General features: G+C 40.4%; 1 protein-coding gene across 4 annotated transcripts in view; it reads left to right on the top strand.

Moving 5' to 3' along the window:
- CHST11 (carbohydrate sulfotransferase 11) overlaps positions 1-26,990 on the top strand; it is a 157,874-nt gene that overhangs the window by 29,993 nt on the left and 100,891 nt on the right. The window contains exon 1 of one of the 4 annotated variants that reach the window (XM_053978369.1): positions 6,390-6,469. The exons of the other annotated variants lie outside the window; for them this stretch is intronic. The gene's annotated coding sequence lies outside the window, so the exon portion shown is untranslated. Of the gene's footprint in view, positions 1-6,389; positions 6,470-26,990 lie in introns of those variants that run through there. 4 annotated transcript variants of the gene reach the window in all.

Here is a 26,990-nt window from a genome sequence, read left to right as displayed (position 1 = left end):
CACAGCTAATTTTGTTGGGTTTGTGGAGGAGGAAGTCATGTGATAATATACCCAACACTAAGAGGCAATAGCAATACCATGTTTGGAGTCTTTTCTAGAGACTGGTGAAGTCCCTGGAAAACACCATAGCTGAGTATCTTCTTGTTTAGGAGCAAAGCATTTGGGGAGAGAGCCAGAAATAGGGATGAAACTTCAGTTCATTTGAGCTGATGTCATTTGTGATCAGGCTTTCAATAACAAATCTGGCAAGAACAGGCAAGATGCTGTACAGATGGTGTAAGGGAATGGACAAATAGAAGAAGTGAAAACTAACATAAACTGGCAATTATTTTCTTGTGCCTGCAGTTTGGGAGAGTATCCTGTTTGAGAGTGGACTTGCTTCTGAGTGCATTTTCCCTAGTAAATGGAATATTTTACAGCTCAAATCTGGTCTAGACAGTTTAGCCACAAAATTTTAACATTGAGATCATTAAAAAAAAAACTTCCAGCCATATTTGAACAAATGGCTTTTCATTGAGTGCTCACCCTCACTTTAGCCATAGGACTGAAACGAAAACGTTCTTTTTCTCCCTGGTGGTGTGGGTGCCAAGGAGGAAAAATTTATCCTGTGGACTAAATGTGGGGGAACATGAGGAGATTATTTGATAGCTGTGTGTTTATTAATTCTCAACCCATCAGCAAGCTGCAGGAGTTCAGGTTACTGCTCACTTTGCTTAGGGGCAGAATCTGCCCCTGTGAGTTTCTGTATAAATCTCCAGCAGTCCCAATTGCCTCAACACTGAAACTGGCTTAGAAGTGCCTGTCCAAGAGCAGCTGTGGGATAAAGAATACCTGTCTCAATTTCAGTAATTGTATGTCTTAATCCTTAGCAAAGGTAAGAATGAAAACATGGAAATTGAGTTTAAAAACATTAACACACCACTGTCACAAGAAACCCCCAGGCAAATACAAATCCCTGCCTGTTAGCCTTATATGCTTTCTATTGCTTGTAGTGAGATGGTTGGTATGAGTGAAAATAAGCATCGATTTAAGTTCTTGCAGAATTGGTACCTAGAAAAGGGTGCAGCCTTCAGAAAACAAGAATATGAAGTTAAATTTGACTCCCTGTCTTCCCAGCCTCTGCTCTCTGTATTGGAATTTGCAGCAAGGACTGCAAGATAGGGCCTGTCTTTGTCCTGAACAATAAATCCTTCTTGAACACTCTTCAGTGTCAGGCCTTAAAAAGAAAAAGAAAAAAAAGCCAAAAAACTCTGCCCCATCCTGTCTGATATACATAGAATTGAAGTTCCAAAGATAGTTTGAAGATGAAAGGTTAGGCTGTATAGGGTTTTACAATATCTTTTTGTTCATTCAGTTTCCATGAACATTATGGAAACCATTCTTGAAAAACAAACTGACCACACTGCTATTTTTTTACTGGTGTTCTTTAGGGGTTTTTTTTGTTTGTTTTTTTTTTGGGGGGGGGGGGGGTGTGGTTTTTTTGTTTTGGGTTTTTTTTTTTTTTTTTTTTTTTTTTTTTTTTGTTGGTTTTTTTTTTGTGGGTTTGTTTTTTTTTTTTTTTTAATTCAGAAATCTGTTCCATATTGTTCAGGCCCAGATCCACATAAAATCATATTAAGTTAGGCACCTGCTGGCAAAGTAGTTCAATGTGTGCTGGTGATAGGGATTCCTTCCCCATCTCTGCTGGGGAGTTATTGCTGTCATTATCAGTAGGAGCAGCAGGGGCCCAATTCAAAATTAGACTGCTTTTACTTTACAAAGTAAAAAAATGAATGCTGGAAGTGCTAGCTGCTACTGAAGTCCTGTGGTGTACAGTGGATATTTGTATGTATTGCACTGCAGCGATTTGACAGGCTTTTAAAACATGCACATGGTTTTTACTGTTGCTGTCACCATTTAAAGCAAATCTGGAGAGGATTTGTTCCTGCTGCAGTTACCGCTTGTATTTCTGCATGAGCTTTTACTGGATCTGTACCTGAGTCTGCAAAGAGTGGGTAATGACTAATAAGAAATATGGGGACAAACTTCTTAGCAGGGCCTGTAGTGATTGGACAAGGGGTTATGGTTTTAAATTCAAAGAAGTTTGATTTAGATTAGATATAAGGAGGAGGTTTTTTGCAGTGTGGATGATGAAACACCGGGAAAGGTTGCCCAGAGAGTTGCTGGATGCCCCATCCCTGGAAATATTCAAGTCAGGTTGGACAGAGCTTTGAAGATCCTGATCTGGTTGAAGATGTCCTCTGTCACTGTAGAAAAGTTGACTAGAAAAGGACTAGATGACCTTTAAAGGTCCTTTCCGATCCCCAAACCATTTTATGATACTGTGAGTGACACTTGAGACTTCTGCATTTGTCCACTTAGGCTCTTTTATCAATTTTTAGTAGTGATGAAATACTTCTGTTCCTATGCAAACATTTGTTTTATTTCCAAGTTTTGTGGGCCAGATTCGTTGGCCAGGGGGAGGTATTTCACAGCCACTGATCAAAGACTGGGCATGGACATGTCCAAACGTGGACAGTGGAAGGAAACAAAGCAGTTTAATGTGAAGCGACAGGAATACTTGTGCTCAATGAATGAAGAGGGAAAAATCCACTTAGAACATTTGTTGCTTTGTGGATTATGCAGAGATTGTGGAATCTCCTGGTCATACAGAGTTAAGGGATGGGCAGCCTTCCCTGAAAAGATATCAGACCATTAGAAGATCCTCTGAAGGAGGCAGTTGGGAAGAAATACACACGATGTGTGAAACTTCCTGTCTTTTGGGGGTTTTAGAGGTTTCACCATCTGACAGAGATTGGCCCCAAGTTAATGAACTCAGGGGAGGATCCCTGTGTGGGGCCAGTGCTGTATGGGCAGGCAGGTTAGATGGTCACTGTGGTCCATGTTCCATGTTATGTCTTATTTGTAGGAGCTGTCAGTCTCTGGGAAAGCTTCTAACAATGCTTCTCAAGGCATGCACACTGCCATCGGAAAGACCCTGGCATGTCCCCACTTTACTGGCTGCAGCCAGCTGAAGTTTATGCTTCTTTTATTTTGGGAGCCGCCTGTCTTTGAAGGAGAGTGGGTTCCTTTGTTGCTTCTTACATGTAATAGATAACTGCTGGTGGTGAAAGGATTGCTTTGCTGTAACTGTCATTGTCAGAAAACTGGTTGTGAAAAAGTAATCTACTCTTTCATATTTTACTAGTTAGCTAATTAACCAATTAACTTTCATATTTACTGATTGACCATGTTACTTTCATCCTGACACTGTCTTTTTTTTTTTTTTTCTTTTTTAATATTTCTTTCTTGTCTGGAATAAAATTTTCAAAACCAGATAGCATTATTGATGCTCAAAGCATGGGAAAGTGGAGAGCTTGTATGAAATGTTCTGACTATATCATTGGCTTTGCTTCACACATCCAAGCAATTCATCTTAAAAAAAAGAAAAAGATAATTAGGAAAGCATGCAAAGTACAAGAGAAGCATTGTTTAATTAAGAACAAGATTTTCAGACCACTCTGTATGGCGAATTAACTGCAGAGAATTTAGGAAAACATGTTTTTATAATGAGAACTTAAACTAAACATATTGGCTTCTTCATAAAATAAGAAAACATTGGATTGTAGGGTATATAACTGCCTCCACAAGGAGAATATCTCTGTTCCTGGGGGGTTTCTTTACTTCCTGTGGTTCCATGTTAGTCACCAAAACTCAATCAAGAGGGGAAAAAAGGATATTTTTAACAGTGAATGCAGTGAAGCAGTGGAACTGATTATCATCGATGTGATAAATCCTCAGTTGCCCACAGTGTTTATTTAAATTGGATGGGATTCCATATAATGTGATCCATGTTAGCTGAAAGTTGTTGAGCAAAGACAGCTGTAGTAAAAGTGGAGGCTTGTTTTACACAGGAGATCAAACCCAATAACCATCAACCCATTTTACTTTTGCTGGAAACAGAAATCTGTCAAAAACTGGGCAAAGGGTGCAGCCCGTGTTTGTTTCTTGATTGAAGCTTCCAGGGACTATGTAAGACTTCTGTGATTTGGTTCTATTTTTGTTCCATAGCTGAAAGCCAAATGCGATTTTATGCGTTTGCAAATCTTGTGGGCTTTTGGCTACTTCTGTTCTATTTGACACTAAAGGAGAAAGACTCTGAATTGTCTCTTTGAAATGTTTTCAGCTATGAGGTCACTGTAAAGCTGAGAGCAACCAGGTTATTATTCATTAAAATCACATGGAAAAACTTGCAGCTTCTGTGGAATGAGTTGTGGTCAAAGTCACAGATGGAGAATACATTGGTACCACATCTTTTTAATTTATGCTTCATTTCCAGGAGTCTCAGTATTAATTAGCAAGTGTCTTGGGAGGCTTGTATCACAAGGCTGGAGGACGAGTGACCTTGTCACTGTGGCTTCAGTGTGAAGGGGAGCTGCAGTTCTGCTGTGTGTTCCTTAATGAGAGCTGGGTTGTCCAGGTCCTCAAAGGTGAGCACCCATTCCTCAAAATCAGTGAGTGACAGCTGCCACTCTACCTTGGAAGTGCTCAGCTTTCATCTCTCCCTACATCAGCTGCTTTCTGTGGAGTAGCAGATGAAACGTGCATCAGAACTACCCTGCAGGACACAGAGGGTGTGTGCTGGGATGCTTTCCTGAGAGGTCCTGCCTCTCTGGGGGATGTTCTCCAGCAAAGTAGGTCCCTGATTCTGTGCTGGAGCTTCTGGGTGATGGTATTGTATAAACAATTATCTGGAAATCAGTCTCCTGCACTGCCGCAACCAGTGCAGAATTTGCCTTTGTGAGATTAAACTCTAATGTTGTGCTACCCATCAAAACAAGGACACTATAAAATCAGAGAGGGAAGCACGCTGTCCTTTGATGCCACTTGGATGATTTACACTGTCAATTTTGTGGAACTGTACTAATTCCTCTTATAAACAGAGTAAGGTAATAGTCATGGAAATTTTAGGAATAAATAAGTGTTCTGTGAAGTTGAAATGATTTTGATTCCCTGTGGAAGAGAAAGTATTTTTACGTGGGACATTAATATTTATTTGGATTGGTAGCGATAGAATTGATTTTGGTGACTAATCCTTGTAGCTTTGTAACCATTACAGATATAATTCGCTAGCTGTATAAATACATGATATCAGTATATACACAAAATGATAGCCCAGTTAGATAAAAATACCCAACTGTTCCTAGGCTTTTACTGTTTATTCAGTGCACAGTTCTATCCATTTTGCTGTTGCAGAGCAGTTACCAAAATGGCCCTATCTTACTCCAGTGGAAACTATTAGAAAAAATGTGTGTGACCTTTAACAGCAGCAAAATCTGTTCCACTGCTAACACTTTCAAGTAACCTTTCTCATGATAATGTACTATGTCTGTCCTGACATTTAGTAGAACTTTGGTCTCATCATTTGAATCTACTATTTATAAAAAAAAAAAAAAAGCAAAACAAAAAAAAAAGTGCCTGAAATTTTGAATTTAATTGCTTAAATGGTTGTATTTTTTTTTATAATGGTGCCATAAAGATGGAGGAAGAAATAAAAAATGACAGCCTTTAAATACATTCTTTTGTAACAAAGGTACATGTTCCTGATCATCCACTTAAAAGTTTAGTATGTCTAATATCTTAGGCTTGTTGATGTGTAGGATCTACAGTATATACAGCTGTGAACTTTAGGTTCAGAAACTTTTATCAGTTTAATTCCATTGTATATTTCTTCCATGTGTTGATGTTTTAGGTTTTAAATAGTCTAAATTAAGGTCATGCAACTGACTTATAGTCCATATTACATCCACTTGATTTAAAATGTTTAACCTCAGACACCTCTTCATAATATATCTATTAGCTTTTTCATAAAGGTGGGTTTTTACTGACTTCAGCATGTGAGCCCTCTTGAAAAATAATTGAAGATATTCTTCTGAGTCCTCTAGACCTTTTCAAAACTCACCCAAATTATTATAAATTTCATAGACAGGCATGGTGTATTGGAATAGCGCCCGTGTTCACAGAGACTGGAGAGCTGCTCAGAAGAAAAGGTCCCTTTGAGAATATTTATTCTAGTACAGTAGCCAAATCTTAGGGAGAATAATTTTTAAATCAAATTCACCCTACAGAGAGTTTTTCTGTGGTTTTAACCAAAAGCTGCACTTTGTTCCATTATTTAATAATTTCAGTCCAGAAAGACAAGTTTGATTGTTGCTGTGTGCAGGAAGCATTTCTGGGCTTCTGAGCGAAAAGCAGAATCTATGTAACGTACTGCACCCTGTTCTTCTGTGTCCTCTAGTTTTCCTGATGGGTTCATAGCTCAATTTCTGGCAGCAGCAGCTGGAATAGAAATAGTCTCCCTTTTTCTTTTCCCTGTTGCCCTTCAGCTCTTTGGGACAGTGGGTGTGCAGAATTTTGGCTGAGGCATGTGTTGGAAGAGCAGTAATGTTGTAGAGTTAGAGAAATGTGGAATGAATTGGCAACCTAAGAGGTCATTTTTTTTTACTTTTTTTCCTCCCCTTTGTGCACAGTATAATAAAATACTGCCTGGAGAGCAGGAGGCTTGGAGGGTAAATTGGTGGAGATGAAAACTGGATAGTAAGAACTGTGATTTCGTTTTTCTTCAACCTTATCTTGACAGGGTGGTTTCTGAGTATTAAGTTTCCAAAGATTGCATGTGGAGTTGTACATATGTTCTCCAATAACTGGCAAGGTAAAGCTTTTCCAACTGAGACCTGTGTGATCTGCCATGGGTTTTGTTGGATTTCGAGGTCCCAGGAACTACATAACAGATTCTTGAGTGTTGTCTGCTGGCACCTTTGTCTGCTGGCTAATTACACATGTACAGACAGGGAACAGAGGCCAAAACCAAGGAAGGGAGGCCCCTGCATGGCTCAAGTCTGAGCTGGGGCTGCACATCCCACATCTGCAGTAGGGAGCTGCAGTGTGGCAGGAGCAGGCAGGGAGGGAGATGGCCTTGCCATGGGCATCTCTCCTTGTGGCTGCCCCTTCTTGCCAGCCTGCCAGGGCTTACATGGGGAGAACACCAAGTGGAAGCTGGGGCTGGATGGTGTTCCACAATGTTCAGTGGCAATGTTTGCAGTTAAAACTGTTTTGCTCTTCTTTCTACTGTAAGATTTCCATTCTTTGGAAACAAAGCCAAGGTACTGTTTTCAAGGATCCAGATTACATCAATGTTGAAAGTCTGATACTTCATAACCCTGTTGTCTTTTATAGTCTGGTACCCTGTTCAGATTATACCTTTTAAAAGTGTTTGGTTAGGGGATATGTTGAGTTAGAAGGCACCCATCAGGATCATTGCATCCAATGATCCTCCTGACCCTGCACAGGACACTCACCCCGCAAGTCACACCATGTGCCTGAGAGTGTTGTCAAAATGCCTCTTGAACTCAGACAGGCTTGGTGATGTAACCACTTCCCTGGGAAGCATGTACCGCCCTCTGGGTGAAAAACCTTTTCCTTTTAAGTTCACCCCCTGCATGGTAAAGTCATGTGGCCAAAAGCATCTTGCGTTTAAAGCCCACCAAATGAAGCAGGGCTTCGACAGGGCATCTGTCCTGTCTGTGACCCCTCCCAGCTTCTGGTGAACCTCAGCCTACTCACTGACAGGGTGGGATGAGAGCCAGGAAAGGCCTTGACTCTCTGTAAGCACTGCTCAGCACTAAGAAAAACATCCCAGTGTTACTAACAGTGTTTTCAATAAAATCCAAAACATAGCCACTGTGAAGAAAATAAACTGTTCTAGTGGAAACCAGTGCAGTGTGGCTGGGGATGGAGTCTGAGCCAAGCATGGGTGTGGAGAACAGGGCCTGGCTCAGTGCTGGTGTTGCCTGCCTTGTTGCAGCTGCTCTGCCCCAGTTGGAGCAGCTCATGGGTCAGCCTCACCTTTTAAAGACAGATTTGTGCTTTTTTTCCAGATGTAGACCATTCAGAAAGGACTATCCACGAAGTTGTGATGGAATCCCCTAAGATCCCTTCAACTTGCTTTTACAAAACCTGACAATTTGTCTCACTTTCGTGTCGATGTGCTGTTGGGTGCTGATATAGGTGCGTTAAAGTTCATAGAATTTTTATGAACATTTATGTTATTGAGGCCTCTTAGCATAGAATCCCTTCAGTAGCTGTAGGGCTTGTATAACACCACAACATACATTTAAAGAAATGCCAGGGAGGCATCATCTTTGACAGCCACTAAAGAGCTTAATGCTGTGTGTTTTGCTGCTTGTCTGAGTGAACAAGTCCAAGCATTACTGGGCCCTGTAAGTGCAAAGGTAGGTGCAAGGGTTTATTGCCTTTAATCTGCTTTCTCTGGAAATTACAGTTTTTCTTTCAAACATTCTAGTGAGATGCTGATGGAACCAAAGGAGCTGTTTGGGGTGTTGTAAAGAGGGAATGGTCTCAGCAAGCCAGTGAGGATAAATTGGATCAAAGGCATACGTACTAGAGATCTCTCTCTGTGTATATAGTTCATGTCAGTCTAGTGGAGAAAACTACAGTTTTTTGTAGTGTCTGATCACTTGTAGGTGACAGTTCAGGGTACCTTTTTATAGGTTGTTTATTCACCATGATCTTGAGAACAAAATTGCTTGGGGCTCCTTGCTGATATGAGTCTTCCCTTCCTTGTTTCTCAGAGACTAGTGAGAGATAAGCATTTTCCTTCAAACTCATTGGTTTTCCTTCCTAGTGCTGTCCCATGTTCCTTTCTTTTCCTGTTGAGCCCCGCAGCAAGACACTGCAAATGCCATGGTGCTTAGGGTGTGTCCTCCGTCACCCTTATATTGGATATTTATCCTATGCTACTCTGCCTTTCACCCAAGGTACTGCAGGGGGGAGTGGCTAAGGAAAGGTGTCAACAACCCAGGTATAAGATTCAAAATAACTCTTAATAGAAGTACAGGAGAGAAAAGCATAGAGAAAAGTGATGTGAAAATTTCTTAATAATTCCTGCATTTCTAGAAAGAGGGATGGAAAACTTCTGAAGAAACGAATGCAGAGAAACTGGAAAGGCTTGTTACAGGAAAATGGCTGTGATAATGAAGATACTTGTTATTATTGGAAAACAAAAGAGAAAAATTTGTTCACAATTTTGTTTAATGTTGTGTTTGTTTCCATAGTACTCCTAATGTCAAAAAAATATGGGCATATTTAAGACCATAAAACATGTACATTTTGAGCAAAATCAAGACAACACACAACAAAACACTACCGGAATATGTTGAATAAGCGCTCAATTATCTGAAGTGGGTCTTGTGAATGTTTATCAACTTCCTTATTTTTGTGGTGTCAAGGTTTACATAGCTAAACTCACCTCTTGGTTTACACAGCTAATTCTGTGATGTCCTATGGAAACATCCTCTGTAGATTTACCAGTCCTTTTCAACTGTAGCAACTCCTGCTCTGTGCCCCAGTTAGGAGCTGTGAGAAGCCTCTTTTCAGACAACTGCTGGGTAACTTTGCTCCTTGACAAAGGCAGCAGCAGAACAAACTTCCTTCAAGAGTAGAGATGAATTATAAATTTTAAGAAGTGTCTTTTCTGTCTAGAAAAAAAGTAGTTTGTACTTGAGAAAGCAGAAATGTGCCAGTTGTTGGAGATTTGCTGACTTCATGCTAAGCTGCAAGGTAGCTGTAAATAATTTTTTGGTGGAATCTAAATCTCTTTTGCGATCTGCATTTGGCAAGATAATTCTTTATCTGTTGTGTGCTGTATGCCTGTGCTGCATTTTATGAAAATGTGGATTTGAACCTACCTGAGAGACCAGTCATACTTGCCAAGCCACAAAATGGGTGACACGTGAATGATGAAATAAAAGCCTGAGCAGCATCACCTGTTGTCTGAGAGACAGAGCTGAAGCAATCAGGTGGGCACATACAGGGAAGCTTTCTTATCCAGGGGCTGCTTTGCCAGGGCAATAGCTGGCGAGGAAGGAGAAGTTTTATTTATATTTGAGGAAAAGAGCATTATGGATTCGTCAGCTATGCAGTGCAAGCATGCCATCAGTTGCCATCATTCAACATCATAGAAAGGCACTGTAAATGATGTCAAAGGTGGCTTTCTTGCTCTGGGGAAAGTGGTAGCCACAATGTGTTAACCAATCTTTTCTTGACACTGTCCATAGAAGACATTTAAAAGCCCAGGTGAAGCGTGACTTCCTTCTCTTTTTTTGGAAAAAAAAATCATCTAGTGATTGCTATCTTCATGGACTGAATTTTTATAACTGCCCTGATCTGCCAAAAATGACCCTCTCCCAAAACAAGCAGTAAAAGGCACCAGGCACTTTGGCAAAAGGGTACCCTCAGGTACCTTTCTGAATGGAAACTGTAGCCCTACAACATGTACACAGTTTAGTGAGGAAAAGTAGTTCAGTTACAGAAAACCAACCATTGACTTTTCTGCCTTTTCTAACTAATAGTTTCAGGATATCTTGTTTTACATCTCATCTTTCACCTCAAACAAGTACTTTAGCTAAGGGGAAGAAAAATCTTATTTTCCTTTTATTTGAACTATCTTGGAGTTATTGACTCTTAAACTTTTATTCATCCAGTATCAAACCACAGTAAAAAGCCAGAACAAAGTGACTTTAGTATTCCAACCCTCATGTTGTAGAAAAAATATCAAAGTCACAGGAAGGAGAGTATATAGTTATCTGTGTGATGTCCTCATACCCCTGAAGCCTCTGTTGCAGCACTTCGTAGCTGCAAAGAGCTGTGTTTGGAAAGTTTGGAAATTGCCAGTTTATGCAGAGAAGTAGAAAATCCTTCAAATGAAAGTATGTTCAACCTCCTTTCTAAAGGAGGTTTTCAAAATTATTGTAATTCATCGAATTAACTAGCATATTCTTTTTATGCTTTTGTGTCAGCAAGTGCAGTATCCAAATTGGCAGGCATGTGGGAAAAAAGTAATTTTTAATATTTCGCCCAGAGGATAAAGTCAGCCTCAGAGTCTCATTGGGAAAGGTTGCTAAGATTGACTCTGTTTCGTAGACCACACAGCAATTTATTTCTTTACACTTTTCCTTAAACCCCCCCAGATTATCTCTGCTGCAGAAACACAGTAAGCACAGTAAACAATAATGACTCCTGCTTCCTTTCACCCCAAAAGTAAGGTTAACAGAGCCTGGGAAATTACTTGAACCAGATGGTGAAGGTTAAATTGCAGAAGCATGTACAAAGTGATGAGAATTTTTTTGAGAAATTAAATCCTTTCTGTGTAATGTCTTCCCTTTCCCTGAGCAAACAGTAGCTGTGTGTTCTGCAGCTGTACTTTTAAATCACAGCAATAGCTTGATTTGTAAACCATTTCCTCAGAACTGGAGTATCCCTCATTTTAAAAGCAAACCAAATTTGAAATGAAAGTAGTTGAGTGTGTGCATGTTAACACCTGTATTAATCCTCCCATTTAGCAGGCCCTCAGTGCTGCTTTGATTCTTTGAGAAAAAAAATGTCTACAAAAAAGCAACTAAAAGGTGATTAGTCTGGCTTTACTTGGCATTTGATTAGTTCTGTAATAAATATTTATATTTTTCTCCAATACACTCATACCGTCTTTTCACTGTATTAAGTGGTGAGACAGTATTTCATTTTATGCAAGACGTAAGCAAAACATGAAGTTAATGAAGTTTACATCCTTGCCAGATGGGATTGGTGTTTGTATTTTAGCCAGTGTAATGAACTGGTAGAACTGATTGGTAGAATCTTGTAGAACTGATTGGTTTCTAACAGTTTGCTGCAGTTTAAGCAGCTCTTTAAGATGGAGGGACGTGGTTAACAGTCCTTTAAAACATAAGGTTTCCGTTAGGAAACCTAATGGAAGTTTGCATTTGTTATTATTTATCGTTGTAAGGTGTGTATTTTTTTAAATGGATGCATTGTGTGCTCTGAAAATGGTGATTTTTCCAGAGGATGTACACCACCTCCCCTCCTCTTCCTCTGCATGTGGAAATGGTTGATGAGTATTTCAAAGAGCTCCACCCAAAAGCACAGCAAAGTCAGTTATTAATGTAAGTGGAACAGAGAGGCTAAGCCGTGGTGGCATTCAGGACAGGATTTAATCTGTTACCAGAGTCCCTTGCTGTAATTCCAGAGGTGTTTACCCTGCTCTCTCCTGATGAAAGCATCCTGCTGACCACCTGCAGAGACCAGGCAGGGACTGGCAGTGCTCCCTCTCCTCTGCACTGAGTGCCCAGAGGCTGCAGAGGGGAAAAACGGGTCCTGTCATAGGTGCAGGTCCCCTGTGCAGTGCAAGGCCTCCAGATCTGTGCTTTCTGCTTTTTGGCTGACAAGCTTCCTGTATGTGCAAAGAGGGTTCCCAAAAACCACAGGGCAGTGCAGAAGTGCTGAACCACACCAGCTGGAGATTTTTGGTTTCCATACAGAAGCCCTTTGCCTCCCTTCCTTGTTGGATGATGAGGTTGGTTGGAAAGGTCAGAAGTACCAAAAGAGCTTCATTGGAGGAAGATTAAAAAAAAAGGAGAGAACTGAACTAAGGTGCAAAAAACTTCACAGCTAAGGAAGCTGTAAAGGAAAGGCAGCTCAGTTTCTCAAGTGTGATGAGAGGGGGGAATGCTCAGTGTCCAGTGGGATTTGAAAACCTGGTTTTGGGCTTTTCTTACGAAAACTACATCAGAAATAGTCTTGATGTGGCCTAATTCTGGGTGTGGCTACATAGGATTTATTATTAAGAGTCTGCATCTATTATCATTGGCAGTTGAGGGAAAGAAAACAGAAGTTTTCACTGTAGTTTTGCCATCAAGGCTAGAAAAGCAATTTCCATTTTAGTGAGTGACCAAGCATGAAAAGATGAAGCTGTTTCTCTATTTATCGTGTTGTTTCTCATAGGTAAATACTGTCATATTTTCAAAATTACATTACTGCGAGCATGCTGGTCAGAGCAAGGCTGCACCCCAGCCATGTGCCAATGCCTGAGCTGTGCGCAGGTTCTGCAAGGGTTCCTTTCATCTGCAAAGAATAACCTGAGAAAGTTAACATAATAGTAAATAAAACTGACCTGGAGGCTGTAACTAACTTCAATTTCAAAAACTGAAGCCTCTCTTTAAAAGCAGCTGTTCTGGAAAATAAATAACCACAGAGGAAAGAGACAATTTAGCTAAAATCTAGGAAGTAGAATTGTGATAAGAAAAGTAGAGAGCCAGTGTGAGCACAGAGTGAGTTCCTGAGCTCTTAAGTGACATTATTGGAGGTGGGTAGTCTGGGACCAGGGCTGGCACAGCCTCATTTGAGAGAGATCTGGGCAGACCTCTTTGAAAGACACTTGAATAAATGAAAGTATGAGCAAGAATGTGTAATGAATTAGTGTATGGAGAGTTTTTTTATTCTATAAGTAGATGAGAAAAGATCTCTTGATTAAAAGGAGGAAAAATTCCATTCTTTGGTCTGACCAGGGATGGTCTTTGTTTTGTCAAAGTGAAATTAAAATGTCTAAAAGAAATTGTTTGAAGTTAAAGGGCAAAGAAATGGTCTACTATTGTTCCTCACAGTGACTTCCCTTGTCAAATATGTAAAGCTTAGGTTGGTTAGGTAATGATGCAATCACCACTGGAAGACCATGGTGGGTGTTAGGACATAATTTTCTCTTTTGTATTCAGCCAAGCACCAGATGTTTAATTGGATACATTCTGTAGAAACATAGATGGGGCCACAGCAAGCTGTGAGATGCTTAGATGCATTAATTATCTTCTATAGCAAATTTTATATTCCTACTCCAAGTTTTGCCCTTGCTATTTATTCTTGTGTAGGTTTCCTACCCTGAATTATGGTGTGGAGAAGATGTGAGTCTGCATCTTCCACTTGATCTTTTCCTTCTCAGTAAGCTTTCTTTTCAAAGGTCATTTTGATTGCTAAAGCTTTCTCCTTTATTTCTCCTTTGTACCTCTGCCCTGCTCTGTGCTATCGGGTTTCTCAGACTGCTTCTGGCTTTGTACTCTGGCAGCGTCGCTCTGCCTGTATCCGCTGCCTGTCCTCTTTTCATCAGTGAATCCAGCCTGTGCTTCCTCCAGTGTTTTGTCCCAACATGTCTTGTCATTCCTCTTTAATGACAGCTGCTTTTTTTCATGTTTCTTTTTACTTCTGGCTCCATTCAGTGCTTGTGATCAAGCCAATCTGAGAACACTTGCCCTTTCTTTGATCCCTGTGTGTTCCCGGGAAGTGTCCTTACCTACCTTTTCTGTGTGGGATCTCAATTCATGTCCTTCATTTTGCTTCCTAAAGGCTTCTTCACCAGTTACCATAGTCCTGGATCCCAGCTCTAGCTGTAGCTTGATGCATCAGCTAGCTGGGTCTCCTCTCTCCTCTTTTCCCTGCTTACCTTTGACCTTCCTTAGTTTTGGCAGTGTAAGTCAAGAAAGGGATCTCTTGTGTCTCCTCCATCTTTATCACAGACTCCTGTTGTAGTAGTTGAAGTTACAGTCCAGATTTGCAAACTGAAGTATTTTAAATGTCATAATTGTTGATTTTTTAAAATTAAAACTACTGTAGAGACTATTTCTTCTGTTAGTACTTTGCATCTTTTGTGATCCAGTTTTTGATGTTACTTCTATTTCTTATATTCAGTTCATGTGCTAAGGGCAGTACTGTGTCTTTCCATTTCACTTCAATAGCTTCTGCTATTCCAGTGTCAGGTTTTAACAAGGTAAATTAAATTAGAAAAAATCAAATATTTAAATCCAGGTAGTTTTTTTCATGTAGGTTTAGAAGATTGGTATGTAATTTTAAAGTTCCAGGTTTTTGTGCTGTCATTTGTTTTATTTTTATTACATAGATAAAGAAATGACAGTATTTGTCTAGTTATGCCCTGAATCAGGAGAGGAGACAGAGCTCCACCCATTGAACATGTTTTAAATATATCCTAGTGTAAAACTGTAGTCAGTTCCAGTTTAGACCTTCTGCATGTCCCAGCTGGGTTGCTTAGGCTGCAGGAGAATGTGCTGCTAAAAAAAAATAAATTAATAGTTTTCACTTTTTTTAGCCTAAATTAGGGAGGAATTAGTCCAAGATTCAGATTTTCTATATATGCTTTTGAATTGTAAGGATGCCTTTAATCATTTCTACATAAATATGGTTGTTTGTGTACGGCCTCTGTCTAGCTCAGTTTTGATAGTGCATATGGTCATTGTGGCCCATATTAAATACAACCACAGGGACATCGCTCCCTTTTTTTGAGTCTTGGATCAAGAATCCATGTGGGAACAAGCCCAAACCCTGCCCTGCTGTGATGGAGGTGCAGCTACCTTGTGGCTCAGTTTCCAGTTCGATGGCCAGAGCTGGCTGTGACGTGGGTTGCTGGCTCCAGATCCTTCTCTGTTCACCCCAAAAACCAAGTCAGGGTGTTTCTGCAGGGGTTTCAGTGCTGGCAGCATCCCTGTGCTGTCCAAATACTGTTCTACCACACTCCACTCCTTGCTCCATGGATTTGTTTGCTCCAGTGTTTTCCTGGAGCAGCTGCAAGGTCTCCCTCAGCACAGAGGGCTTTGCTCTAATGCTTTCAGCATTCGCTTGTACATGTGCAGCCCTATTGATTTACACTTGCTCATGATGCTCTGTCCTTTTAAAAAATATGATTTATATCATCCACGTGTGGCTGAGCTATTTATGGAAGCTGTAGTTAGACATTTTACAACACATTCCTGTGAGGCTTTGCTTCTGTCAGGTTTTCAGTGCTATTTGGGGTTCTCTGTGCTATTTTCAGTGGCTTTTCACTTACTATTTGGATCCTGTTTTGGAAATAACCAGATGTTTCAGCAGTTTGTGGGATTTTTAAAAAAAATTGTATTATCTTTTTTTGTATCATACGTCTTCAATTGTGGTTTCGTAGTCTTTCAAATAAATTATGTATGGACTTATATAAGTTATGTTTTTAGAAAAGGACACATTTTGTGTGCTGTCTGTAGTACATTATTATCCTATATTAGTAATAATGAGTCAATAACAATTTTGATAGAATCTGTGTGACTAATATTTAACTTCAAATAGCTCAATATTTTTTGTTTTGTTTTAAACATTTTGTTCTTATATGATGACTGTTGCATTTTACTGGTTTTGCTTTGTCCAGAAAACTTAAGCACAATGACTGCTTGCTTCCAGTAATGAAAGGTAACTATAGGAGTGGAGGCAGCAGGCAGTATTTGCTTTTATTTTAAGCAGCATGTAGTTTTTTCTGTTAGGTTTGAGCACATTTTTGCCTGGGCGAGTAGAAACCTAAGTCGGTATTTTCAGTTTTGTTAGCGGCAGTCATTGGGTTTTCAAATGGGAACCAAAATTTAGAGTGTTAGTGTTTTATTTGTAATTGTTAAGACTTTGGGTCCAAAATCTCAACTGCATTAGATTGGTGTAGTGTTGTCAAAGTCAGTGGATTTGCTGAGATTTGTATCAAATGTACATGTACCTCTGTGTCTTTTGATAGCACTGGAAATCATTAAAAGAACAAGGGAAAATCTTTGTCCTTTTTTTTCTTTTTAATCACAGTCACCATCACTTTTCTTTCCTCAATTGGAAAGAAACCTCTGTTGGCTCTGAGTCCTATTACATGCACATTGAGTGATCTCAGAGGGTTCCTCGCTTCCTCATGCAGAGACTTTAATCATCCTGCCAGGGTGATACTTCCTTGCTCTGTTTAATGAGTTGTTCAGGAGAGACTCAGCAAAGGAGCTGGTGGAAGAGTGGAGCACTTGCACAGATGAATCACTCAAGCTCTGTTCAGTAAGAGTTGATTAAATAAACCTTTTTTATCCATCAGCTTGCTGACCCTACACTGTCTTTTTCTCCTCACCTCATGGGACAACGTGGGACAACTTAGACTGAAATTCAGTGAGAAGGGCAAAGGAGTGGAAACCCACCAGGACTTACTACTTGTGTTAGGCTTGTGTTGGTGGAGGCTGGAAAAGACATGAATTAGGGCAAGTTTAAAGGTAATTTCCATGGCAGGCTTATGCAGTGGATACATAGTGGGTAATCAACACTACTCTGATAAATACTGCTCATTGTGATAATGCTTTGATATGTTTTATCAGTGTGACATCAATCTCTTGATCTGTATCCCTGATACATAAGTTTGTAGGGTGGACAAGAGGATTAAAAGTTAGTGGATGATTAATTGCAACATTGAAATTCTTGAAAAAGAGTTGTTTTACCCAGGCTTACTGTCCTAAAGCTGGTCCTCTCAGGGGTTCCTTCAATGTGACTGAAAACGAACCTAGTGCTGCTATTCCAGCTTCCTTGATAAAGATATCTCCTTGTCTCTGCTTAATTCTTATCACACATATTACTGATGTAATGGGTATGGTCATAGTGCTCACAGTGTTTTGATGGCTGGGGTTTCAGTGTGAGTCAGAAAACAAACACAACTTTCTCTTTAAATCCCCCAGTGTGGCAGTTGTCATCCCATGGCAGTGCTTTTCACCTTGCCTGTCTCTCTTTACAGCAAGCCCACTGACCCATGGAGTCATTGTGTAGGTATTGCTGGCAGTAATTTATCCTGTCACGCATGCAGTGAGGAATTCATCATCAGAAATGCGGACTATTACAGATTTGTGAAGTGTCAGTTTGACAGAATTACTCAGAATTACTGACAGCTGGCATCCTTCCAACAGACCAGTAGTTGCTTAGCTGTGAAAAATGGCAGAAGATGGACAAATATATTGGAACAAGAAAATCTCTACAACACAGAAGTGGTGCTAATGTGATATAATTCATAACTGGTTGCTGTTACAAAGAGTCACCTTCAAGCATTCGAGTCCATTCTTCTTTCTTTTCTTCGAAGTGATTTATTTTGTGACAGGTAGCTCAGCAAATAAGATTGTTACCGTTTCTTACCTTGTTTGGTCTTTGTCTCTCTTCTTTTGCCCATATTTTGAGAGCAGGATGGAGCTGACCAGGCTAAATGCATTTTACGAATACTTCTGTCAAATTACAGAAGAGCAGCTATTAAACATTAATTTCTAGTGAGGCTGAAGTGGGATTTTAAATATTTAAAGGAATAATTTATGTAAAGGGAATTCCTACCATTTCCTAAAATTATGATTTCTCATAATTTGGGTTTGGATATCCATTGACAATTAATCTAAAATTTCTGTGGCTTTAGTTTTGCTCCCTTTGCATTAGCTCTTTATATAAAAACGCGTTCTCAATACATGCCAGCAGGCCTGTATTTTAAGCTAATTATGATTGTCATCTTTATCATACTTGATTACTTTTTCCCAAGGACAGAAATTGTTGGGCAAGTGGCATGGGGGTGGAAATTGGAGCCCAGAGCCATCAAATGTAACGATGACAGAACTGGGACACATTACCTGATCACTAAAATTACTCAGACCACATGCAGATGAATTGTTTCCCTTGTTAATTCATACAAACATGGCCTGGAGGTTAAAGGAATTGATCTTGAGATCTGGAGGTCTCTTCTTTATTTCCAGCTCTGTCACCAGTTTGTTTTCTGACCTTCAGCAAGTCATGACTGTATCAATATACTTATATTGATTTTCAACTCATATGCATGATGTGAAGCGAGGGCTTCAGTATACTGATGAATTTGGGCTGAAGTGGTACCCCCAAGGTTACACAAGAAAACTGTGAGGGAGCCAAAAGTAGAAGCCAGAAGTAAATTCCAGTAGGAGGTATCAGTTGGGGGACGCCTTTGCTTCCTGGGCAAGAATTTTGGCCCAAGACTTGAGTCTTGCCCGTGGACTTTGAGAAGTGCATATCTAAATTTAAGAACAGGACACAAGGTATGATGATGATGTGAAGGAAGGTTATGATGGGATTAGGCACTTCTCAAGTTGGATTGGTTAACTCTTGCTAAATAAATAAGAGCTGTTCTTTAGCAATGTTAAATGGCAACAAATAATGACCACAGAGTCACAGAATATCCCAAGTTGATATGTAAAGGTTGTTTTTTTTCCAGTAGAGAATTTGAAGTCTGAGTATTTTTTTCCATCAGGGAATCTGAAGTCTGAGTATTTTTTGCTGAAGCTGCTCTTGAATGCTCTGTTTCAGGCATTGTATGTTTTATCATCAGCTGTGTTCTTTTGTTTTTCAATAGCTGCTATTTTGCAGTTTAGTAAATCAAAAATTCTTTGGGCCAAGAGAAGAGTCATTGAAGTCACTCATAGTGGAGGGAAGGAAGGTGAGAGGCAGCCAGTGCTGAGTGGTGTGAGTGGCTGTCGGTGTATGAATCTGAGAAAGACAACAGATTTGCTGCTCTTGCTGATTCCTGAGAAGTCATAGTTTTCCTCTTTCCTTTACAGTAGAGTTCAGGTTTTACACATTGAAAATTAATCTGGTCTACCAATGACTAGTTTGCTTATATCTTCCAAATAGATACAATTCTTAATATCATCTTTTACCCTAGTGGCATTGTTAGGTCTACACTGGGTCTTCCCCCATGTTCTTTTGGCCCAGGCCCACACTGTTGCAGTAAGGGAAGTATTTTTCTCCCCATTGCTGAGAGCAGAGTGGTCAAGCTTTGCTTGTGGCCATGCTCTTCCTGCCTTGGACCTCTCCATCACTCTCTGCTTTCCTCTGGAAGGGCTCTGCAGTATGGGTAGTGGCAGTGGGAACCAGTTGGGCATGTGTGTGACCCAGTCTCTTCTCCCACTCACTCAGGGCTGTGGTTGGGACCCCTGGCAAGGAGCCACACGGCTTCTCTCTGTGCCACCCTTCAGCTGGGTGCTCCTTCTCACTGGGGAGCACGGGCAGCAGCTCACATCAAGAGAGGCAGGTGATCTGTAACTGTGCTTTTATTTTTATCCAGTGTAGCCAAGGCATTGGTTGTGTAACTCAAAAGAACAACCTATTAATAAACCTGTGCTTGCATTCAAAATTCAGGCTGTGTCCCTGCTTTGCAGTCATTTCTTGCTGCTGCTGTCTTTTGAAGTGGTTTGGATAGACATGGGTTGGTCATGCTTTTGGCTCTAGTTGGCAATGTGGTACCAGCTCATATTTTAAGAAACGGCCATAATTCAGGAAAGCTGTTGTGTTCAGCACTGGATTGTGTAATTTGTATTTTTAATAACCTTCTGGGTGTGACTCCATGTAAATTCAGTACCACTTCTGCCTGTGCAGTGACAGCAGTCAAATTATAGAATTGGGTAAAAAAGTGTACAAATCTTTCCTGTAATGGCTGTCATTGCAAAGAGAAAGATAGTAGAATATAGTTAGGTTTTTTAAGAAACTTGGTGGGTTTTTTTGGAAACTTTTTTCATTTATTTTTATTTGCACCAAATAGGCACAGCTTTTCATTAGTCTTATTTTCACCTTATCATTTTCTTCACATTTTTTCAGGAGAAAGGCCATGGGAAGAGGAAAGGGGTGATTTAGGGAGGAAGAAGTTTTTGCTCTTGCTGTGTTCTACACTTCTCAAGTCAAGCAGTAATGCTGATTGTTGTGATGCCATATCTGTTAGAAATAGATGGCATCATTTGTGACCATTAGGGGTGGCCTGCAGTTTGTCCTGCTCATCTCCTCTCAGTGTGCTTTGGGGAGCAAGATGTCTTTAAGTGCTTGTTGAGGTATTTGCCCAGAGACAGTGCTTTTACCAAGTGACAAGTGGTAGGGCTGGCTGTCACCCTGTGTGTGTTTAGCTTGGCACCCAGCCTTGATGATTGCTTTTAATGGCTCCTTTTTGCTGGGAAGCTGAAAATCTTCCTTTGGCTTTTATCATTTCCATCTCGCATACTGTAGCTGATGTGGCCAGTAAAAGGCCTGTTGTATTTCAGACATTCCCTCCCCTCTTTTAATCCTGACCTAAGCTTTGTTGTGAGGAGGAGAAATGGCATTGCTGGGAGGGAGATTCTGGGAAGGAGATTTTAGAGCCCTGTGACTGGTGTGACCATGTTGTGTCTGGATGCTGGGGAAGAAGAATGCTGCTTGGGTTTGGAAGAAACGATTTGGTCACTTAAACAATATTAAAGACTATCTGAGTATCTTAATCTCTAGTTTAAAGGGAGGGAAGAAGCCTGTGTTTTGTTTTGTCTGCGGTGAGCTAACAGATGCTGTTTGAAAAACATGGGAGAAAGGAAATGAAGTCTTGTGGTTTCTTTCTTCAATGTTGTCCTATGGATAAAAGTCCACGATGGAGCTTGTTGACTTTTTGATTAGACAAATAGCATTGGGAAACCCCTGGTGCTGGAAACCTGTAGTCATGTGCCTAGCTGAACTCTGTCTTTTGGCTGTACAAAGAGGTAACAAGTGAAGGAGAGAAATCCTAAATATTTGGTTGGGGCTTGCTGTGCTTGTGTTTTACTTCCCCTTTTCTCTCCCTCCACTGTGAGTTTTATTAGGGGTTGACTTAAGGATAGGGATGACTTGACTGCCAGCTGTTTTTTTGTGGAGAGCAAGTTAGGATGGGCTTCAACCTGCCACTGGCCCAGAGCACCAGGGTGTGCTGAAGATTCAGCTCCCACATGGCCATGAGGAAGCTTCTCTGAAACTTCTTTGTATGGAAAATGGTGGGAATGTAACTGGAGCATTTCCGCTCTTTTCCACACAAAGAAGCATTGATGCAGAGAACTGCCTCGGACAGGGAGTTTGTGAAGCAAAACAGGTTTGGAAAGATATGGTTGCTGTTGCATTGTCCAAATGGACACTGGTGTTTTGCTGTAGGTGTGATGGGGTAGACATTTGGAAAGTTGGATGATGTCATCAGATGTTTTAAAGAGAGCCACAAGTGGAAGCTTATGGAAGAGTTCAGACCAAATCCCCAAGCACATGTTATTTCTAAGACCTTGGACTTTAGCCTAAGACAGTTTATTTGAATTCCAGTACTTGCTAGCATTACTGTTTACAAGGGCATAGAGTAACAAGACAAAGGGTAATAGCTCTAAAGTGAAAGAGAGTAGATTCAGATTAAATATAAGGAGGAAATACTTGACTGTGAGTGTGGTGAGGAGCTGGAACATGTTACCCAGAGAAGCTTTGGATGTCCCATCCATGAAGTGTTCAACACCAGGTTGAATGGAGCTTTAAGCAACCTGGTCTAGTGGAAAGTGTCTTTTCCCATGGCAGGGGGGTTGGAACTAGATGATCTTTAAGGTCACTTCCAACCCAAACCATTCCGTGATTCTGTAATTACTGGTATGGCAAGATGACATAGGTAGGGAGAGCCTCCTGCTTAAAGGGACATTCCACAGTGAGGCATGAGGTCCTCGGTGCTGGGACTGGGCTGATGGAGGGTGCAGGCTTTAGGGCTGTTGTCCTCTCTGAGAAGGGAAGTAGGATAGTTGCAAGAGAAACAGTGAAATTGTCTTACCATGGTGATCAGAGTATACAACAAACCACCCTGTGTTTTAATTTCCTCATAGGATAAGTAGGACACAAACAAACATCTGCAGGTCATGGAATTAATCCTGTTCATGTGGGGAGGATCTAAATGAAATCACTTGTTACCTTCACCCTGCACTATTTACTTATATTGCAATTATCTTGGGGTCATCAGAAGCACTTATTTTTCAGTTTCACTCATATCCTCATCAGCCTTTGTATACCTCATTATTTGGGCAGTGTAAAGCAGTAACAAAAAAAGAAGGAGATAGCTAAGTTCTTGAGCAAAAAGAGTCGGTGCTAGTGGTTTGAATTTGATTTTTTAAAGTATGCATATTCAGCTGTCCTTTGAAATTAGCACACGTTTTGTGGTAGCCATAAACACAATACTACAAATGCAGTTTCTGCATGGTTAGTGACAGTGGGGTTATTAGCTTGTGGTGTTCTCATTTTCTTTTCTATTTGGGGTTTCAATTACAAAAAAAAAAAAAACATTCATAGCTTAGGTAGAGATAGGCAGTCTTAATTTCTAAGGCCATTTGTATTTACCTGACATTTTTTTCCAGCACTGATTTTAGCTGGAGCAGAGCCTTGATGGGAAGAGTAAAATTCTCATGCACCCTATCAGAAAGTAGCATGTAAAGTCTTGGACTACTTTCCATACTCACAGCCTTTAATTGTCTGAGGGATGACTGCTCCTTACTTAAACATTTGGGATAGAGAACTGAAAGTGAATATGTAAAAAGGAAAGGAAAAGCTACTGTTTGTTGAGAAATGGGAAAGCACTCAGCAATGTGGCCATCAAACATTTTGGCTGATTGTGTCCTTGTGTGCCTGTGACAATGCTCCTGGCCTTGAACTCTGTCATCTTTCTTGACTGTTTTAACTGCAGGAAAAACAAAGCCTCGAGTGAAAACTATAAGTAAGACCAGTCATGCCTCCTCATCTTCCTGCACTGTAGCTCTTGGCCTTGTAATTTGCCTGCCTCTCAAGCCTCTTGTTCATTATTTTTGGTTTCAGCTGATGCAGGGCCCCTGGGTAAATGGGATCTCCTGGCGGTAGATGAGGGGAATGCGTGGAGTGACAGAACTGAGCTGGAATGGAGCACCAAGGTAGTGCAAGAAGTCTGCCAATCTCAGGAATGGAAGTAAAACCTGACAACCTAGGGGGACACATGGGAGAGGGCTGGTTTCTGTTTCCTCTCGAGCAGCTGCAGCTGAGTCCCCATGCCTTCAGCACCTCTTGTCCTCACCACCCCTTGCTCTGTGTTGAGCAGGACACAGGTTCCTGGCATGGTGGCCAGATTAGGGAGCAAGTTGGGATTTTTCTTGGCTTGTTACTTTAGAGGGTGGAAGAAGGGAGCTGGATTGTGGTGGAAAGATGAGGGAAGAGAAACGGTTAGCTGGGAAACAGCCTAAAGGATTGGTAAAGGCAGATAGGGGCAGCAGCAGCAGAGTAGCAAAGGCAATCATTTAGTGAGGGGAGAAAATAAAAGGTCAGAGAGGAATAAAGAGAAGATAATGATTCCAGAAAAATAGAATAGGTTTTGACAGGAAAATATTATGTCAAGAGCTTGATTAAATAGAGTTGCTGAAAAGTTGTATGTTCTGAAAAAAAAGGTTATTGAATAAGAGACTACTATTAAATGAAAAATCCACATGCCATTTTCTCTGAATATTACTTAAGCTTTCATTCTGAGAGTCCTGTAATGAAATAGAGAGAAGCAAAATACAGAGAATGGAAAGAAGAAACCAAAATAAACTGGCAATTCATTGTTGGATTTGAATAGTAGAACATAATGCAGCATGTTACAACTTTTGAAAATTGTTTACAAAATAAAAAAAAAACCAAACCCCCCATCTGGCAGTGGGTTAAATATTGGTTTGCTGTTTCAACATCAATAATGCAAGTATATACTCACTCATGTATGGGTGTAATCTAGTCAGTCATATCATACCTGCACCAGTAGCTCCATGTAAGCGCACAAATGGTGTCCTTCCCAGCTGAATAAAATGATTACACTGCTTTGCCTGCTGAGGACACAGGCAGACAGTCTCAGTAAATCTTCCTTTCACCTTTCACAGTTCAGGTGCAATTCCCAACCATGCAGAAGAACAGAGATCTGTTTGAGTTCATGGAGCTGAGATGATTTATCTCCGCTTGGAAAGGGATAATATGTGACAACCCCTTATTGTAAATTTGAAATCAAATCAGCTTTTTTTTTTCTTCACTTGTTGTGTTCTGTTATTTAACAAGCTTTTTACGTATAGTCCTTGGTAAAGGCTGATTAATATTTAATGAAGACAAATGGAGTTTTCAGAATAAAGTGTAAGAATTGCCCCAAAAGCAGCAGCCATCTGCGATAAGAGTGATTAGGAGGGAACAATCTGCCATTCAGCTCTGTGGCTGGAGAAAGCATCACTTAGACTGTAATTTTTATTCTGCTCTATATTTTAAAGCTAGAAGTGTAAAGTACTTTCAATTAAAATGCAGTTTCCATGTTTCAGCTTTCAAGAACTTGTAATAAAATTAACCCGTACAAAGCAAGACTGGAATACATCACAGAAGCCTTCTCTGCAGCCTTGGAAGGTTAAAGACAGGCAATAAGCCTAAATATCTTCTCAGAAATAAATGTTTTGAAATGAATTCTTCAAGCTGATAACCCTCTTTGTTTTAATGATACAATATTTAACTGTCAGAATTACTCCTATATACAGGTGATATGGGAATGAACAACCCAAAAGTTAAATTGACAAGTGAATGCATGTCAATTTTGCACGCATATTACTGATTTTAAAAACTTCTAACAGTTTTTAAAAATAGCTGTAACTGGGAAATCATCACTAAGCAAATACATTTCCCATGGGATCCCTGGGAGACCAGATTTTGGGCTGATGCTTGTTAAGTATTCTAATTTATCATCCAGAACAAAACATACTCATTAATTGATCAGATTTATGGAGGATGTAAAAGTTAGGGCAATGGTAAATGGAGAGGAAGAGACCTGCAAATCATTAATGCAGAATTGTAAATACCTAGTGACTTGGGTGGCAGCCTGATTTTAGTCATCTAGCAGCAGTGAATGCATACAGGAATAAAATTTATGCTTACTTAGTAGAGGATCCTTTTTTGTTGGAAGTGAGGTCTGGAGAGGGCTTGAGGGTGATGATTCACCAGCTGGCCTGCCTGCTGCCTGGCACACCTGAGGGTGGAGGACAGGGCCAGCAAGGGGAGGTGGCACTTGCTCATCCTGTGGGTCCTGCCACAGCTTTTGCTGTGGTGCAGTGTCATGTGGGGCACCCTGGTGTCAACAGGCTGCAGTGTTAGCTTTGAGTGTGTTCAGAAGAAAGGAAGGAGTGATGAAGTGCCCAGAAAACTTGTCACAGAATAAAGGGAAGTTAGAAGGTGCCTTGATCATAAGTTACGTGCATAGAGGTGAGGAGACAGATGTACCACAAGATCAAGAGGCTGGAAGGTGCAGATACATCACATCAGCTTAGCAAAAGGGTGCAGTTGAAGAGGAATATTTGACATCAGATCAGTTTCTCAAGGTTTATTTTCTGGCAAATTTAGAAACAAGATGAGCTGTGTTTCTGGAAGGTGAACTATTGCTTAGTTTGGAATTATTTTAGGAAAATCTTCTGAAAAGGGTGCTTTCCTTTCTTTCCTCTCCTGCTTTTTCTGTCCTTCTCTGAGTGAGGCATCACAATGGCAAGAACAGCATTTATTCCCTACAGAAGAACTTTTTGAGTCCTTGCCTCTGTCAAGCAGTTTTGTTACCTGTCTCCTTCAGAACGATACTGTCAGAGAAATCTTGGATTTTAGCTACTTATTGGTCACCAGCTGCAACACTAACAGAGTTTCTCAATGCAGTTGGCAGTCCATTTTACTGAAAGCAAAGCTTAGTATTTTACATGCTAATTATTAAATAATGTTATTACCAGTAGAAGTCACATAGGTGTCCAGTGTTCTGGAGCCTGTTGAAGTGCTGTGTGATTCCTTCATTCCCATATAATTCAGAGGAATACTGCTTGCATAGTGGCCTCATGCTATTTGTGCATGTTGCTTTTATATGTATATAGCATATCCATATTATTTGGAGGGAGAGTCCCAGTCAATTAAAAATGTTTAGTTTATCCTATTTGTCAGTGATACCAGAATATGTATCTTTTACAACTGCTGCCTGTTCTGGTTCCCCTTTGAATGCTCTCATTGGATGTAAAATCACAGAAAAAACATTCCTTGTTCACTCCTTTTTCCTCTGGGGTGTGCCTTCAGGAGGTGGAGTTGGTATACTTGTCTCATTCACTTGTGTATGTGTGAGGCATGGCTGCATTTCCTCACTGTAGACAAAAGTCCATCAAAAGGTTTTAATTAAAGTCATTGAAATGATGGGGGCAGTGGAAGGAGGCAGATGAAGGGAGTAGGACCACATAAAGATAAGCAGGCACTGAGACCTCGGTGCATTTGCCATGCTGAATGGTTTTCTTGTGTTTTGAGAATTTCTCCTCAGAGAAAGACAGGTCCAGAGTGCTCAGTGCTTCACACGGGGCTGGGTGTAAAGCTGGGCTCTATAATGGAAATACAGATTATGCTAATTGAGATGAAGTTTTATAGCGCTAATGTGTATTTTACTCTTCTGTGTGGTGAAGTGCAGTCTGGGTCTGAGGGAGCTGACAATGTCCTATTCATATGTAAAACGTTGTGAAGGATATGTGGTTTGG

This window comes from Vidua macroura, chromosome 5 (assembly GCF_024509145.1).
Source record: "Vidua macroura isolate BioBank_ID:100142 chromosome 5, ASM2450914v1, whole genome shotgun sequence".
Lineage (NCBI taxonomy): Eukaryota > Metazoa > Chordata > Aves > Passeriformes > Viduidae > Vidua > Vidua macroura.
Note: the sequence above shows the minus strand (reverse complement) of the source record. Positions and strands in the feature narration are given on the sequence as shown.